The sequence below is a fragment of the Uranotaenia lowii genome, chromosome 2 (assembly GCF_029784155.1).
Source record: "Uranotaenia lowii strain MFRU-FL chromosome 2, ASM2978415v1, whole genome shotgun sequence".
Lineage (NCBI taxonomy): Eukaryota > Metazoa > Arthropoda > Insecta > Diptera > Culicidae > Uranotaenia > Uranotaenia lowii.
Window position 1 is genome coordinate 322,232,864 of NC_073692.1, and position 16,447 is coordinate 322,249,310.

The 16,447-nt window shown below is 34.2% G+C and overlaps 1 protein-coding gene across 1 annotated transcript in view; it reads left to right on the forward strand.

Annotated features, from left to right (window-relative positions):
• LOC129743869 (protein Fe65 homolog) overlaps positions 1-16,447 on the forward strand; it is a 383,733-nt gene that overhangs the window by 20,526 nt on the left and 346,760 nt on the right. The window contains exon 2 of the mRNA XM_055736090.1: positions 11,255-11,289. The gene's annotated coding sequence lies outside the window, so the exon portion shown is untranslated. The remainder of the gene's footprint in view (positions 1-11,254; positions 11,290-16,447) is intronic.

Genomic DNA, 16,447 nt, shown 5'->3' on the forward strand with positions numbered 1-16,447 from the left:
ATGACTATGAACAAAAATTCAATCGTTATAAGGATCATACAGTTTTTCCGCTTCCACTGTTCTTGGTTTGTATCTCGGTGGGGGTCCAAGATGTCAAAATGTTACGTTAGTACCTAGGTGTACGCTTTCTTCAAGAAAAAAAAACATTTCTCTCCGCAGGTGTTTGCTAACCGGAATTGCTAGCCATATGATGTCCCGCCATCCATGCGTGGGCTTTTATTTGGGTTGAATTTATTGCTTCATTTGTATCTACGCAGCATGGTATAGTAGACTGAGTCGATTTGAGGTCATTTTCGAATTTCTCAAACCCTGGGGTCTAAAAAGTTTCGTTTTGTCCTAAAACTCATCCATGATTTTTTGCCGAATTTTTAGGTAACGTTTACATGAGTAAATTTGGACTTTTAGGTTTGTATGGGAAAATTTAAAATTTTGTACTGAAAAACGAACATGGTTTTTCTTTTTACTCTGGTACCAAGCCATTTAACCCTTTATGTGCCAATTTATGAATTTCTTAAAGGAAATTTTCCGCTTAACAACATTGCCGAAGACCGAAACTTATTATCTCTCCAAATAACGAAGTTATAACCAATTTAATGAAGGTATGTCTTTCGGCATTGAAGGCAATTCAAATAAACCCGCAACACTGCTGGGTACAAACGAGAGATTGCTTGACTGATTTGCTCGTAGATGTTTTCTTTCAAATTTTATCATACTAGTTTCTTCGGGGCGATTGTTGTTTACATTAGGAGCCATCTTTTGATGGTTTCTATAAACAAAAATAACTATGCTTGAAGGGCTGGCATTCAATTGATTGTAAGCGCATCAACATTTCACATAGAGCTGGAACAGCAAAGCAACGAACCCCACACTCAGTATTAAAAACACTTATATTAGAATCGTTGTCGCTCGGCCTGTTCTTGGCCAATATTCATAAATTGGATATTAAAATGAAGATAAAAGATTCGTTTAGCATTTTGTTAAACAAAATTTGAGAACCAAATCATGAGGTCTTAAGAAAAGCTGCTTCAACTGAATGCCTTTTACTGAAACATATTTCCCCGGGTAACCATAAATACATATACAATCATTCAAATATCGGATATTTTAAGTATTTAAATTAAATGCGAATACCTATAATGTATCTTTTTATTATTAGAAACTCAAATCTTTTTTTCGATCTAAACTCTGGCATTTGTTTTCGGCCAGCTTGTTGGGCGATAATGTATTCATGACGTTTTCCGAACAAAAAACCTTATGAAATTTAGTGCACTTTTTTCAAATTAATCTTGATTCCAAAATTTGTATAAACAGAATTGCACCTATAATTATTATTTATTTTTTTCCAAATATCTGAGCAAATTGGAAAGAAAAGCAAGTCATTTGGCGATAAAACAGTCTGAACGCGGAAATCACCGAATATAAACATAAACGCAACAAATTTGATCGATTTTATTAGTTGGAAGGATCGTGTATAAATATGAACCGATACTGTCATGTGATTTGAAATTTGAAGAAATTGAAGCTTTTAAAGTCCAGCCAAAGAAAGTCCCTAATTGGCCTTGCCAACGCCAAAGTGTCGAAAGATGTGTTAAAATGGTGTCTGAAGCAGCAGATGAAGTTTTTTCATTCAAAAAACGCCATGAATACATTATTGCCCAAAAAGCTGGACGAAAACAAATGCCAGAGTTTCGATCAAAAAAGATTTGAGTTTCTAATAATAAAAAAAAATACATTATAGGTATTCGTTTTTAATTTAAATACTTGAAATATCTGATTTTTGAATTATTGCATATTTATGTTTTTATGGTTACCCGGGGGAATATGTTTCAGCAAAAGGCGTTCAGTTGAAGCAACTTTTCTTAAGACCTCATGATTTGGTTCTCAAATTTTGTTTAACAAAATGCTAAACGAATCTTTTATCTTCATTTTAATATCCTATTTATGAATATTGGTCAAGAACAGGCCGAGCGGCAACGATTCTAATATAGGTGTTTTTAATACTGAGTGTGGGGTTCGTTGCTTTGCTGTTCCAGCTCTATGTGAAATGTTGATGCGCTTACAATCAATTGAATGCCAGCCCTTCAAGCATAGTTATTTTTGTTTATAGAAACCATCAAAAGATGGCTCCTAATGTAAACAACAATCGCTCCGAAGAAACTAGTATGATAAAATTTGAAAGAAAACATCTACGAGCAAATCAGTTAAGCAATCTCTCGTTTGTACCCAGCAGTGTTGCGGGTTTATTTGAATTGCTTTCAATGCCAAAAGACATACCTTCATTAAATTGGTTATAACTTCGTTGTCTGGAGAGATAATAAGTTACGGTCTTCGGCAATGTTGTTAAGCGGAAAATTTCCTTTAAGAAATTTATAAATTGGCACATAAAAGGTTCAAAGGCTTGGTACCAGAGTTAAAAGAAAAACCATGTTCGTTTTTCAGTACAAAATTTTAAATTTTCCCATACAAACCTAAAAGTCCAAATTTACTCATGTAAACATTACTTAAAAATTCGGCAAAAAATCATGGATGAGTTTCAGGACAAAACGAAACTTTTAAGACCCCAGGGTTTGAGAAATTCGAAAATGACCCCAAATCGACTCAGTCTAATGGTATAGGTTATGGTTATAAAGGCAAAATACCAGAAACCATATGCCACGAAAAGCGTTTGTTGGAAGAGTTTCTGCTCAGGAAAGCAATTTGTTATTTGGGCAGCAGTTCCACATGTTTTTGGCTTTTTGAGAACTCTAGCTTTATTATTTCCCAGTGACTTTTTGCATTTCAATATTGAATTATTCATAAAATTACAAGACTTACGCATATGTTCAGTTAAAATGAGAGGTTCTAACTACAAATTCAAATTGTTGTTCTTCAACGTACCGAATGTTCAAATATCTTCGCTTAGAAATTGTACATAACAAAAAAACCAATCTGCGAAAAACTCGGATGAGAAAAACATTTTAAATATGCATGAAATTTCACTGACCTAAACATGGAGTGCACATTCAGTAAGCAAACAAAATCATCGTGGCACACCTTCTAGCAAGTAAGACGAAATCTTCTGTATGAATTTCCCTGTAGCATAAAATTAAAAGCCAATCTTTTTCAGAAGAGAAAACCATCGGTGATGAAAGCCGGAAATAAAGCTTTCCATCTTTGGGTTGGTTGGTGTTGACTTTATTGGTAACTACTGGAAACTGAGCTATCCTTTGAGGTTTCGGTTAAAGTTAACTCCTTTCCTTTTTTGCCGGTGCTACCGAATGGCTCGACGTTTTGTCGAAATCGATTATGGAGAAATTCGATTGGGGGAATTGTGAGTTGTCGTACGTGCGGTGGTTTCTCCATTGCTGGGAGAAAGGATTTTTTCCAAGTTGTTTTCTATAGACCAAGATGCTATTCCAGTCACATCAATGTTAAAAATGACTTCCATGCTCGATGATTTGCTATCTGGCAATTGAAGCTATACTGCTTTTGCAATCGAGATTGTGGGAAGATAATAATTGGTTGTTTGAACATTTTACCCTATACTTAGTTTAGCTTATTTTGTCATTAAAACTCAAAATTTGTACAGAGAAACAAATTTCTTTTTCGTTTTGTCCTGAGCTGAGCTTTACAGAGAAAATGAAAAAAAAAAAACACAAAAGACTAAGGAGTCTCGTTGAGTTGTACTTCAAATTTAACACATACAGGGTCAAGGATTAAATTTGGTTCTCCAATAGGGTGGCCCAAAATTGCAAAATGTCTAGGAATCTGGGGGCTCACCCTCTAAATGGTAGATTAGGATGTGGGGCCAACTAAAAAAAACATGTTTAGAGGTTTCACAAACGTGATCTTATGAAATTTGTGAAAATTTTCGGACCCAGTATTTTTGAAATCAAATCTTTAAAAAGTGAACTGTTTTCAAAGACCGAGATTGCGCGACCTCTAAACATGATTTTTTAGTTGGCACCATACAAAAGTTTGTTCTTTACATCCTAATCTACCATTTGGAGGGTGAGCCCCCAAATTCCTAGACATTAAGCGTTTTTGGGCCACCCTATTTTCCAAGCTTCAAACACCTTTAACTCGCAATTCCTTGTGCAGAAAATAACTATATTTGAATTACTTCAAGTATTAAGATTTAATTTTTTCACCATTTATCTACTAAACATTTTCGAAATTCGAGCTACGTAAAGAAATGGAGAGACAACTATTTTTTTTTTTGAAAAATTATCACTTTGTTACCTTTATACGCCTCAATTCATCACGAGCACGAGTGAGCACGAGGTTATGAATTTAGATTGGCTTTACCTTCTATGTTTTTAAATTCTTTATTTCATTTAAATTTATTTTTTTTGGTTCGGGGGTACAGAGTTTTGCATTTAAATGGTATTACAAATTTGATAAACCAAATAAATGAAAATGTTCGAAGACTGAATACTTCATAAACGTTTTTTAACCATTCAATGCCTTGCCTTCACTACCTATGTAATATCATTTTTTTTTTCGTCTAGATAGTAAAAAAATAAGTAATGACATTATTTCTTAATGTACGAAATTTCATCAATTCTCTGAAATTTTCCAGCATCTTTTGTGATGTTTCATAAAGGGCTAACACGAAATTATTGCGACACCGAAAATTTTACGCAATTTTTTTTATAATGTTTAGAATCAAACCAAAATTTCAGGGTAGTTTTATACATATATTTACTATTTGGGGGCGGTTCACATACCACGTGGACAACTTAGGGGGAGGAGGGGGGTATGGAAATGTCCACGCTTGTCCACGGAGAGGGGGTAGGGGTTCGGGTCATGTCCACGTGGACATACTTAATTTCAAAATATTTTTTAAAGATGAATAAATATTTAGATGTTTAAATCAAAATTTTAAAATTGCAAAGCTTTCCAGTTTAAGTTTAAACCAAGGCCGTGCGAACGGAGGGGGGGGGGGGGGTTTAGGGGTTTAACCCCCCCCATGAAGATTTTTTCCAAGTAATTTGATAAGCAGCAATTTTTTTTATTTAAAAAAGTCGTTTATTTCATTACAAATTTTATGCTGATATGAAATATTCTTCAAAAAACTAATTTCAGACTAAATTTTATTTCGCCTAAATGCTGAACACAAAATTTACATTTTTCTGAGGTGCAATGAATTTAAAAATAATTTCGACTAATTTGAGTACCCCGAATCTAAATATGCAATATTTCTATCAGCTTTTGTTATTGAAATGACTTTTGAAAATAAGTGAAAAGTATTCGAGATATTTCTGCACTTTTTTTTTTTTACAAAAACTCAAATCAAAAACATATATCTATTATTTTAAACAAAACGTTTGAAATGTATTATTTTATTTTATCAAATTTGTCATTATTTTTTTTTTATTTTGAATTTTTGTTTACTTGACACATAAGCTCCATAATAGAAAGTCATAATAAATCTAAATTTTTAAGAAAAACAAAATATCAACCTTTTGTTCCTTCCAGGATTCAATATTTCAATCAAAAGTGACAAATACTTAGAGATTGCAATTTAAAACTTTCAAACCTGCGATTGAAAAGTTAAAAACCTTTCATTATTTTTTTTAATAAAAAAATATGTTTTATGAATCGAAAATGATGTTTTAATTATTCTTGAAATGTTTAAAAAAAGGTTTAACTTTTTTTTAATTTAAATGCGAAATGTTAACTAACTTTGTAATTGCTTTGTTCTTTCAATATTCACAACAAAACTTGGAACTCCTTATTATTAATTTTTTATCAATTTTCATTGATTATTCACGAAATTACCCTTTTCCCAACATTTCCTTGTCAGTATAATTGAACATGAATTTATTGTTTTGATCTTTAAAAATGAACTTTTTAAGCCGTTTACTTTGCCAACTGGATTTTTTTTTAATAAAAAGGTTTTATCTCTGACTTCTATCACTGGCACTTTTCAAATACCTAATAAAAACTAATATATTCTTCATTTATCAAATTAAATTAAACCATCAACCATTGAATAAGTTTTCAAAAGTTCGAAATTGAATTTTTTCAGTTATCGAAAACTCACATTTCAAATCGCGATTAAACAGTTTTCGTTCAAATTCAAATTTACAGCGGAATTTTTCAATCAACCCTTCAGTTAAAAATGAAGAAAAAAATTAAAATTAAGATGAATAAAAATTAACAATTACTATCATTTTCCTTTTTTGATTATTTTAAATTTGCTTGGAAATTCTTTTGAGATAAATTTCTAGTTCAGAATAAAGAACGTCATTTTGAAAAAAACTATCTGTAGTGAATAGATTCGAGTGTGAAGAAATTAAGTGAAAGATATGATTGAATCATACTAGTAGGGTTAGTTGCCCTACTTTGTACCCTTTAAGCGGTGGTTTTTAAATAATCACGCTTTTCTCATAAACAAACGGGATCTTTAAAGAAATTTATTTATAGTTCATTATCTTATCTACAAGTTTCAATGAGAATTCTCAACATAGGTTTCGCCTTTATTGTAAGATTTGCATAGATATTGATGATCAAAATTTCCATCTTTGAACCCACTGTTCCTATTTTGGTACTGTACTGGTACCTTCAATTGGACCTATATCTAAAATTCTTATAAAATATATGATTTTTCGAAAATAAATAAACAAATTCATTAAAAGTGAAATCTTTTATTAAATATTACCATAAAAAATATTACAGCTTTTTAACGACTAAAAAAAACTTACATTTCTGTGATGAATATTTTAAACACTTTTACTCCCCGTCAGCTCTATCAGCAAAAAAATAGCTCAAATTTATATATGTCTACTAACTTATAGTTTATTTGTGTAAAGCTAACAAAAAATGTAAGATATGTTCAATATTGGTTCTGAATTATGCCCCAATTAAAAATTCGCACTTTTGTTGATTTGTGTGGTATTCACACAAAGTTTTTGTGATATTAGGCCTAAAAATGGAACATCAAAATCAAAGTCTCCTATATTTGGACCCTTTACAAATTTTCCGGGTTTTCCATTGATTTTCATTTATTTTAGGAAAAATAGGTAATCTGGTTCATATTCTCCATAGTGAAAGTAATAACCCTTTAAATATTGGCTTGGACACTGAAAAAACGTTATTTTTCCTTATTTCCTCTCAATTCTCAAAACGCACCCTACTAATTGAGCTGTCTAATTTACCACTGAATAGGAGGCACATTTTTAAAAACGTTGAAAATTTTATGAGAAAGACTTTTTATGGCAAAAAGCGGCATGGAAGGATTCAGGAGGAATAAGAGTTCATTGTGCACATAGCAGCATCTTTATCCTTTGCTAGTAAAATGAATTATTTACAATTTTCGGCATTTTAGGACTAAAGTAGGCTCTAGGACCAAAGTAGGAGCACTCACCCTAATTGATATTCATGAATTTATTCTAAGAGTTGAACTTCAAAATCTTTTAAGCGTGTAGAAGCTTGAAAATGAGAAAGCATTAGAATGAAAGAGAGCGACTTAATATTCGGAACGCGTGAGAACGGAAAAGATTACGTTCGTCATTCTGTTAACGAATGTTGCGACGAAAGGTAATAGCAAGTGATTGTTGGCATCAATGAAAAAAAAAATTATAAACGGAATTTGAAGAAATGGTTTTTAAGTACAACACTATCAATCACTTACCGGAAATTTTAAACTCCTTTTGCGATATGATTTGAAAATTTTGTTTTTATTTTATCAGTCCAGTTTGTGTGGTAATCATAAGTGAGAAAGGTAAGCACGAGTGAGAAACGGTGTTAGAAATTCCTTTCCTTTTTATTGTTTATTTTTGGTATTGTTTTTATTTTTTGCTAAATGTGAATTTCGAAAACCCCTCCCATGGACGGGCCCTTCGCACGGGCCTGGTTTAAACAATAAGTAGCTACTTGAAAACAAGTCAATAAATATGATTATTAAGAAATTTAAAAATTTTAAAAATATTTTATATCAGGAAATTATTATTCGATTTTTTTTTCAAATTCAGCCATTTTAATAACAAAAAGGCAAAAATTGGTGCTGTCAAATTATAGATAGTATTTAAAAAAACTATTTCAAATCTGTCCACATTGAACATCCGGGGAGGGGGATAGGGGTTTTCCAAATGTCCACGCTTGTCCACGGACGGGGAGGAGGGGGTCAAAAATCTCATTTTTCTGTCCACGTAGTATCTGAACGGCCCCTTACTTCAAAAATGAAAAGAAAAATCAGTCGATGGAGCCTTGAGTGCAAAATTGAACGCATTTTCGCTCAATGTCCTCCATCAAAGTCTTTACAGTGTCATCTGGTACCAGTTTTTCAGTTTTTATTTTCTTCATTTTCTTAACACGTTCCTCTCGTCTTTGAATGTCTTCTTGCTCTTCCGAAGTTCCCGCTATATTATTGCCCAGTACTGCTTCTCCGGGCACAGTTCCGGACGGTTTGACAGGTTCATGTCCTTTGGAACAAAATGGACAGAATTTTCCTCATACCACTCCAGGACAATTTTAGAATAGTGGCATGATGCCAAATCTGGCCAAAATAGCGGAGCTTCGTCGTGCTGCTGCTAGAACGGCAAAAGGCGCTTTTCGAGGCACTCAAATTTGTGGATCTCGCCATTTACTGTGCCCTTTGTCACGAAAGGCTCACTCCTCAGTCCGCAAGACAAATGGCCTGCCAAACGAGATATTTGGAGGCGAACTTCGACATTTTCTTCTTCTTAAATTTGTCGTCCACATCGAACTTGCTCTTGCCGGTGAAAAACTAAAACCCCGGAATTTGCTTAAAATCGGCTTTTGTATACGTTTCGTCGTCCATCACACAGCAGCCATATTTTGTCAGCATCTTCTCGTAGAGCTTTCGTGCCCGAGTTTTAGCCGTCGATTCTTGCCACTCATCGCGATTCGGGAAGTTCTCTACCTTGTATATAAGTTGTCCAGCTCTCTTCTTTGCATTCTGGACGCATGCCGATCTTTTTAGCCAAATCACGGCTTGAGATGTTGGGATTTGCTTTAATCATCCGCACCTTTCCCTCCGTCTTTTTGTTCTCTGGTCCCGGTTTTCTTCCAGCTCATTTGCCGTGGTTCAACGTCAACTGCTCCTGGAACCGCTTCAATACTCTGGAGACGGTTGAATGGTGAATGTTCAATATTTTTCCCAACTGCCGGTGCGACAGGTCAGAAAATTCCAGGTGTTTTGGAAGAATTTGTTTTCTCGACTTGCGTTGCTTCATCTCCATTTTCGTTGAATCGAAAAACACGACTTCGAGTTTGACAGAATGTAAGCAGTACACATCAATGAGAATGTGTGCAAAATTTGGTTGGTTTTTACCCAATGGTGAAAAAGTTATGCCCTGTTGAATGTGTCGCAATAATTTCGTGTTCGCCTTTATATGTATGTAGGTATCTGTATCTGTCATTTTAAGCGATGTAGTAATATCAAAATTAAGTTTTCCATATCAATTTGATACCTTCTCCGGATTAAAATTACTATGGGGTTCATTCTACAAGCTACCTGATTGTTACGAATTTGTATTTCATACAAATGCTTGGAAGACATTTTTATTGTTTGAATTCATTCACAAAAGATAGAGCCAGAATACTGTTTCTTTCGGCACACCCTAACATTTTAATATTCAAAAATCATAACTCGCTTACGAAACGTCATATGTATGTGGAGTTTTCGGTAGCAATGCTTGTAGCTACATACTATATGAACGAACTTGTTTCTTGAAGCAAATCTGGTTAACCTCTTACAATGTATAGGGCGCCCCATTTCTTGAGGCTAGTGAATAATGTAGCACTGCGCTAGATATGCATTTCAAAAGAAAATGCTCACTTTTCAACCTGTTACTCGAGCTTGAAGCGGGTGCACGTCTATCAATGAACGTGTTCAATTGAGATGAAGCTTTATGCTGTCTTCAAGGCATTGAAAATTCTCATTTTTGCTATTTTAAAGAATATATATTTGAAGACAACATTTCAAATCTCGATCATTTGCCATATAATTTAAAAAATGAATAAAGAATTCAGAACGACATCTTCCGAAAAACACCAACAAACTCATAAATTTTCCCCTATAATAAGCTTCCGCTGACAGTAATGGTCTAATTTGGGACCAGCAGACAGAGCAGTTGATAACTTTATATTTCGATGACGGTCGAATTTAAAGGAAACGGAAAAAAAAGCTAAATGAAATACTGAGCCAGCAAGGGGAAATGGGAAATTATCTGGTTCATGCCACAGAAAGTACCAGTCCCATTTGTAGTGGTCGAATGCTTCTTCTGGCCCTTAGTCCTGGGTACTGGTTCTTATTTATCAGCGCTTGGAGTGGCTGCAAGCAAACCCTTTGGCTGTCGTCGCCGTCTCGGGAAAAAAATGAGAGCACATAGGCTGCACTGCTGCTACCCATGGAATAGCATAGCGTATAAATAAATGAAGGAAACGATATCGTAAGCTTCTGTGCAATGTGTTCAATTTTCTCCAACAGTTCCCTCTTGGAAATTGATGGGTGTTTTTACATGCCAAAGTGTGATCAATCGAAGTCTACAAACTTGGAGAACAATAAAATACCACAGAATAACATTTAGATTGTTTAACTCAAATTTCACGAACTTTTGGAAAGTAGGTAAGAAAACTAACCAATGTAAAATTTTTAAACAAATTTTAACGGTCGCCATGGAGAAGATTAGTTTTTGTATGTAGGTACACAGCATTTAAGTACTTTTTGCGTATATGCTATATTTATTTCAATACAAAACATTAACTAAATATATTTTTTTCATTCCATTCCAAAGTCAGACAAATAAATTCATCAACATATTCTACGAAACACCATAAAATATACAAAAATAATGTCATTGCCGGCACACATACCAAGGTTGCTGGAAAATATTCTGTGTTTTGACGAAAAAAAATTTAGACTTTCTGTGATTTTATCCAAAAATTCGGTGACGGTTTTCTGTGATGCTTTTTCTATTGATTTCATTTAAAAGTCATGTCTGCGTCAAATTGCGTCTTTTTCACACTTTACTTGAGAAAAACCAGGTAACATTACCAATTCCATCATATTTTTCCAATTACAAGAAAATTATCCCAAATTTATACTGACATTAAACATTGAATTTTGAAAAAAAGCATCCAAAATATTATAATTCTGTGAAATCTGTGAATATTCCTAAAATTCAGTGTTCTGTGACACAGATTAGTTCAAAATTCTGTGAAATTATAGTTTTTTCTGTGATTTCGGCAACCTTGACACATACCTGCAATGATAATTTTTATTATTTTTTTCTTGTTTTTTCAGAATCAAACCAAAGATTTTCTCTAACGGTTATTGAGGTAAGTTAAAATAAAACTGGAATCTCAAATCGATCTTTGATGATCTTCTCAACGAATTTTGTTTTAAAGGTAAAAACTTCAATTCGTAAATTGGAATAGCGAGTTCATTAAACAAGGTTAGACACTCATCGAAGAAAGCTCACTTATATTTCGCTCCGCCGCGCGTTACAAACTTCAGTTACTCGAAACTTGAATCCGAAAGTTTTCCTTCGCCGCCAGTGCTATAGTTTTAATGAGGTCATTTTGTCGCTTGCATAATTAACAAAGTTCAGCCAAAGCAAAAATAAATGTGCAATTTTTTTTCGGAGCGGGAAATACTCCAAAGAACCCCGGCTAGAAGGGAAACCTTTATGGTTTCGGGTTCGGTTCTTTTTCCACGTGATCAGACCAGACCAGCTGAAAGTATGATGGTACTAACCTCTATGTCTAGCAAATGGAGCCCATTTCCAGGTTGAATTGACATAAAGTTCAATTAGAAAAGAAGGGAAAAAGAAATTAGCTTCCGAATATTCAAGTAGGATGATATTTTTCGTGGCTGCCTCTATTTCCATTTAGTTGATTTTCTTGGCCAGTGTCTGGGCAGGTGAGGCTACGAAATTCGGTCTATTATTGTGGTGAAAAGGTGGAAAAAGTCTCCAGTCCTGGCAAATGACAATACTGGGGAAGTGATTTCGTTTTACCTTTCCATTGTTGGATGATATTTTTCTGTTTGAATGGCTCCAATAAAGCTGATATAATCGAGTGGTGCAGAAGAAATCTGACAATAAGAGGACAACGGAAAGAGGCAACGTAATGTGAGATGACAATTTAAGACAAACACTGGACGGGAAAAAAGAAAAGTTGTCCACATTGTGATGAACTAACCCTAAATCTTCTTTCCTATTGAGTAGGTATCATTTTTTTGCTGAGTCAAGTGAACTTTTATTTTTTTTTTGTATTTAGCTTTTCTAAACTGCACCGCGGAAAAATATGTTAGTTTGAAGATAATTTAACAAAATAATTTATAGGAGTTCAAGGTCGACCCGTTTAAAAAACTAGACATCAATTATGGTTTTTAATTTTCAAAATAGGTATTGTGTACCAATAATATTTTTTCGTATATAGCTCAGTAGCATTTCGGTCGATAAATGTTAGGTATCGACATTCCCAGCTAGGCCGTTCAGCATAACGGTATTAATTCAACAGAAAGCTCAACATTCATTAAACTGTCCTATCGAATAAGTCCAATCGACGGGTGTGATGGGATGGCGTACACTAAATGCACAGCTAAATGTTCGCTTAGCGCACATACATTCTCGCAATCAAGAGAAACAAACAGCACATCTTCTAATGCTATGTAGGATCTACCCGGTCTAATGTGTCAATCAATTTCATTTATCGATTAGAGCTGAAGTTACGTGCCGTATTTATTTATTCGATGGACTCTAATAGGAACAAACAGCTTTCCAGGCACTTATCACTGGAGCCAATCAACTATAGTCGATACGCTATTTTTCCGGTGTTTACAGGATGGTTGAAAATAAATTTAGCAGTTTTTAAAAAGCGTAACATTGAATGAATTTTCAATAAGATTTTAGAAAACTTTATTGGCTATTTATATTAAAAAAAGGCGTTTTTGCTTCTACTGAAAATTGATTCAAAATGTCAAAATTTTACTACAAATCATGTACCCAAAAGAGAAGTTTTAAAATATTTAAGCCAATGCAAAAAAACACTACACCAATAGACTGATTCTATTTGGGGTAATGATTGAAATTCTCCAACCCTGAATTCCATAAAGCATCGTTTCGGATCAATTTTCAAGCATGATTGTTTGCAGAACTTTTTAGTAACGTTTACGTGAGTAAATCTTTATTTTATGGTTTTTACCGGAAAATGAACATTTAGGTCGATCAACATCCTTCTTCATCAATTCTTCAGCGGAATTGAGGCTCCTAACATTTTCTTTACAATTTAATAAATATTTCTGCTGAACAACTTTGTATAAGGTCGTCATTTCGAATATTTTTGCATCCAAAAAAAATCAATTCAAATTAAATCACTGCTCCTGCATAAAAAGGTTTTTTTTTAAATTTTTTACTAATTTATAGGAGCCTTTCGTTTAAAAATAACACAGGGACTGTTGGTTGGCTTAAATAGTTAGGCTTTTGTTGTAAAAAACATGCATTTTATTCAATTTAAATGATCATCACTCGAAAAGTGCTCGAAGTGTGTCAAATTTTATATTGATTTGGTATTGGAGCCGTCAAGGCATCCCATAGAGAAACTGGGAGGAGCATGCATTTTCATAAATCAAACTTTTATGTCAATGTTTACGTTCAAGTTGTGTCATGTATCAAGTTAAATTGGTACGGCAACCCTTTTTCTCTAAAGTGAGAGGGATTTTAAACTGTTTTAAAACCCATTCACCATTTTTATATACAGGGTGACAATATATCCCAAGCAACCAAAAGTCCCATAAAACAGGTACAATAACGCTTACTCAGCCCCATCATTGATATGAAGTACGTTCTATGCAGCTCAAAATTTAAGTTCTTGTTGATACTTTCAAATTCCAAAACAAGTCTTAATGATCTTCTCTTCAGCTTCCAACGGCCTCTTAATTCAGCTTCCAAAAAATCGCAAAATGAGCAAAAAAATTTCTCTCTATCTCAACTGAACCGTTGGTTTCGGTTCATATCACCTACTCTTGATTATTTACTGTGTTCTGTACCGGTGCCGCCATGATGCCACGTGCCGGATTTCAAACTCGACAAATTGCTCAATTGCTTCTTTCCTACATTTCGTACATATATCGCATCAGAATGGTCACTCAAGTACAAAACTACTTATTGAAAAAAAACTTGCCCGGCTTGGGGATCGAACCCTGACCTTCGTGTTGAGAATCGAACACGCTACCACGAGACCACGCCTAGATGTTGTTCTAACTGAAACTAAAACTCGAAGAGGTGATTTGATTTTGAAAGCACATCAATACACTATTTGTGACTTATTGAATCCCGTTTGATCACTTTTGTGCCCTTTATGTGACTTACCAAATCCCGTATTGAGCACTTTTGTGCCCTTTATGTGACTTAAGTCCCGTATAACGTACGTATAGATCACTTTTGCAACTTCAAGTACGTTAATGAGCACATATAGTTCACTAATGGGAATTGGGCAAAACAAGTCACATACAACGTACATATTAGCACAGAGAACAGAGTTCGAGCTGGAGCTCAACACGTGTGTTTGAATACCAATCTAAGTTTCAAACCAAATGCGTAAGTGGACTAACATACATAAGATGTCGCTACCGGTACACCTATTTTTGTTTTTATTTTTTCGACACGCTTAGAAATTAATACTCATCGCTTATCTCAAAGAAGGCCAGTGCAATGTATGACAGTAACACAAATTTCGGTGTAATAAATTTTAAAACATCATGATTAAAAAAAAAATGCAAATCATATTTCAATCACAATTGAACGCTGTCAGATGCCCCATATTGTTCAAACAATTTTGGCGCTGAATTGAAAGTTGAATTCCAAGTGTTAAAGTATGTGTTGGGATTTTACTATCAGTTAACAGTTTTCTAGAACAGAAAATGTGAACATAAATGTTAAAATTGTAAACTATGACTCGATATTCTGGTTGATGTTACCTGAGATCGATATATGAGGACTTGTAACTCAGGGTTAGTAATCAGTAGAAATGATTTAAGTTATTTATAAACATGAGTTACAAGATACCATCAACCGGAATACCGACCCATAATTAACAATTATAACATTTATGTTCACATTCTCTGTTATAGAAAACTATTTAATGACAGACATACTTTAAAACTTGGAATTCAACTTTCAATTCAGCGCCAATATTGATTGAACAATATGGGGCATATGCTGGGACATATGACAGCGATTAAAGTATGATTGAAATGTGATTTGCATTTTTTTAAAAATCAAGATTATCTTAAAATTTATCACACAAAAAGTTGTGTTACTCTCATACATTGCAATGGCCTCATTTGAGATAAGCTATGAGTATTAATTTCTAAGCGTGTCGAAAAAATGGAAAAATATGTGTACTGGTAGCGACATCTTATGGATGTTAGTCCACTTACGAATTTGGTTTGAAACTTAGGTGGGTATTCTCACACACGATTTCAACAAATTTTTGTTCGGGGCTCGATGTCTGTTCTCTGTGATATTAGTTACTTTTGCAACTTTCAAGTTCATTAATGAGTACATAAAGTTCACTGAAGGGAATTGGGCAGTTGATTCTCTTTGTCAGCCAATATGTAACTTTCAATGCCTTCATTCAAGTAAATATGTGACTTTTGGTTGCTTGGGATGTCCCGTACTTTTAAAAAATGTTCCAAACCCGTTACCCTGCTTACTAACTAATCAGATCGAACCACCTAAAGTTACATTATATGCACCTGAGTTACATTATATGCAAACTTGGCAGCAATCTCAAACAAAAAAAAAATAAAAATTGGCTAGAGCTTACCTCCCACGACCTTAGAACATTGCTTACGTCATTTGCGAATTCCTCCTCCGATGCTAGTGGGCCTTTTTTACGTAAACATAAGTTCTAGACTATGGGTGGCGGGGGTCACATTTGGCCCGCGAACGCTTATTTGTGGCCTGCGAAGCTTTGATCAGCTTAAATGTTATGAATTGAGGGGTTTGAGTTTAAAAGGGTTGATGTAAAATGTCATCAGGTTTCTCTGGAAGAGTTTTATAAAATGTACAGAGTGCGTCATCAGGAAGTATACAAATTTTCAGTCGATTTCCAAAAATAAACAAGCTTTTGTCTAGATTTTTTATGCGATTCATTCCAAACCAGATTTAGAATACAACGTCGATTAAATGACCACATGATGAGCAAAAACCTGCTCTTTCGCGAGCATTCTGCATAACCATTGGCCAGAATTTCGGGCTTTATAGTGGACTAGCTTGAAGTTCGTCAATGTTTTTGGTGTGATGGCGTTAAATTTACTTTTTAAATATTTTCACAGAAAAATTGTGGTGCCGAATTTCTGAGAACGAGGAGAATAGTTCAAATCATCATTTTTTGAGACAATAATTTTAACGGTAAACACGCACAGTTTTCACAACTGAACGATGGTTTTCGATGTAAAGCACTAGAATTTCGGCGCGTTATTTTGGTC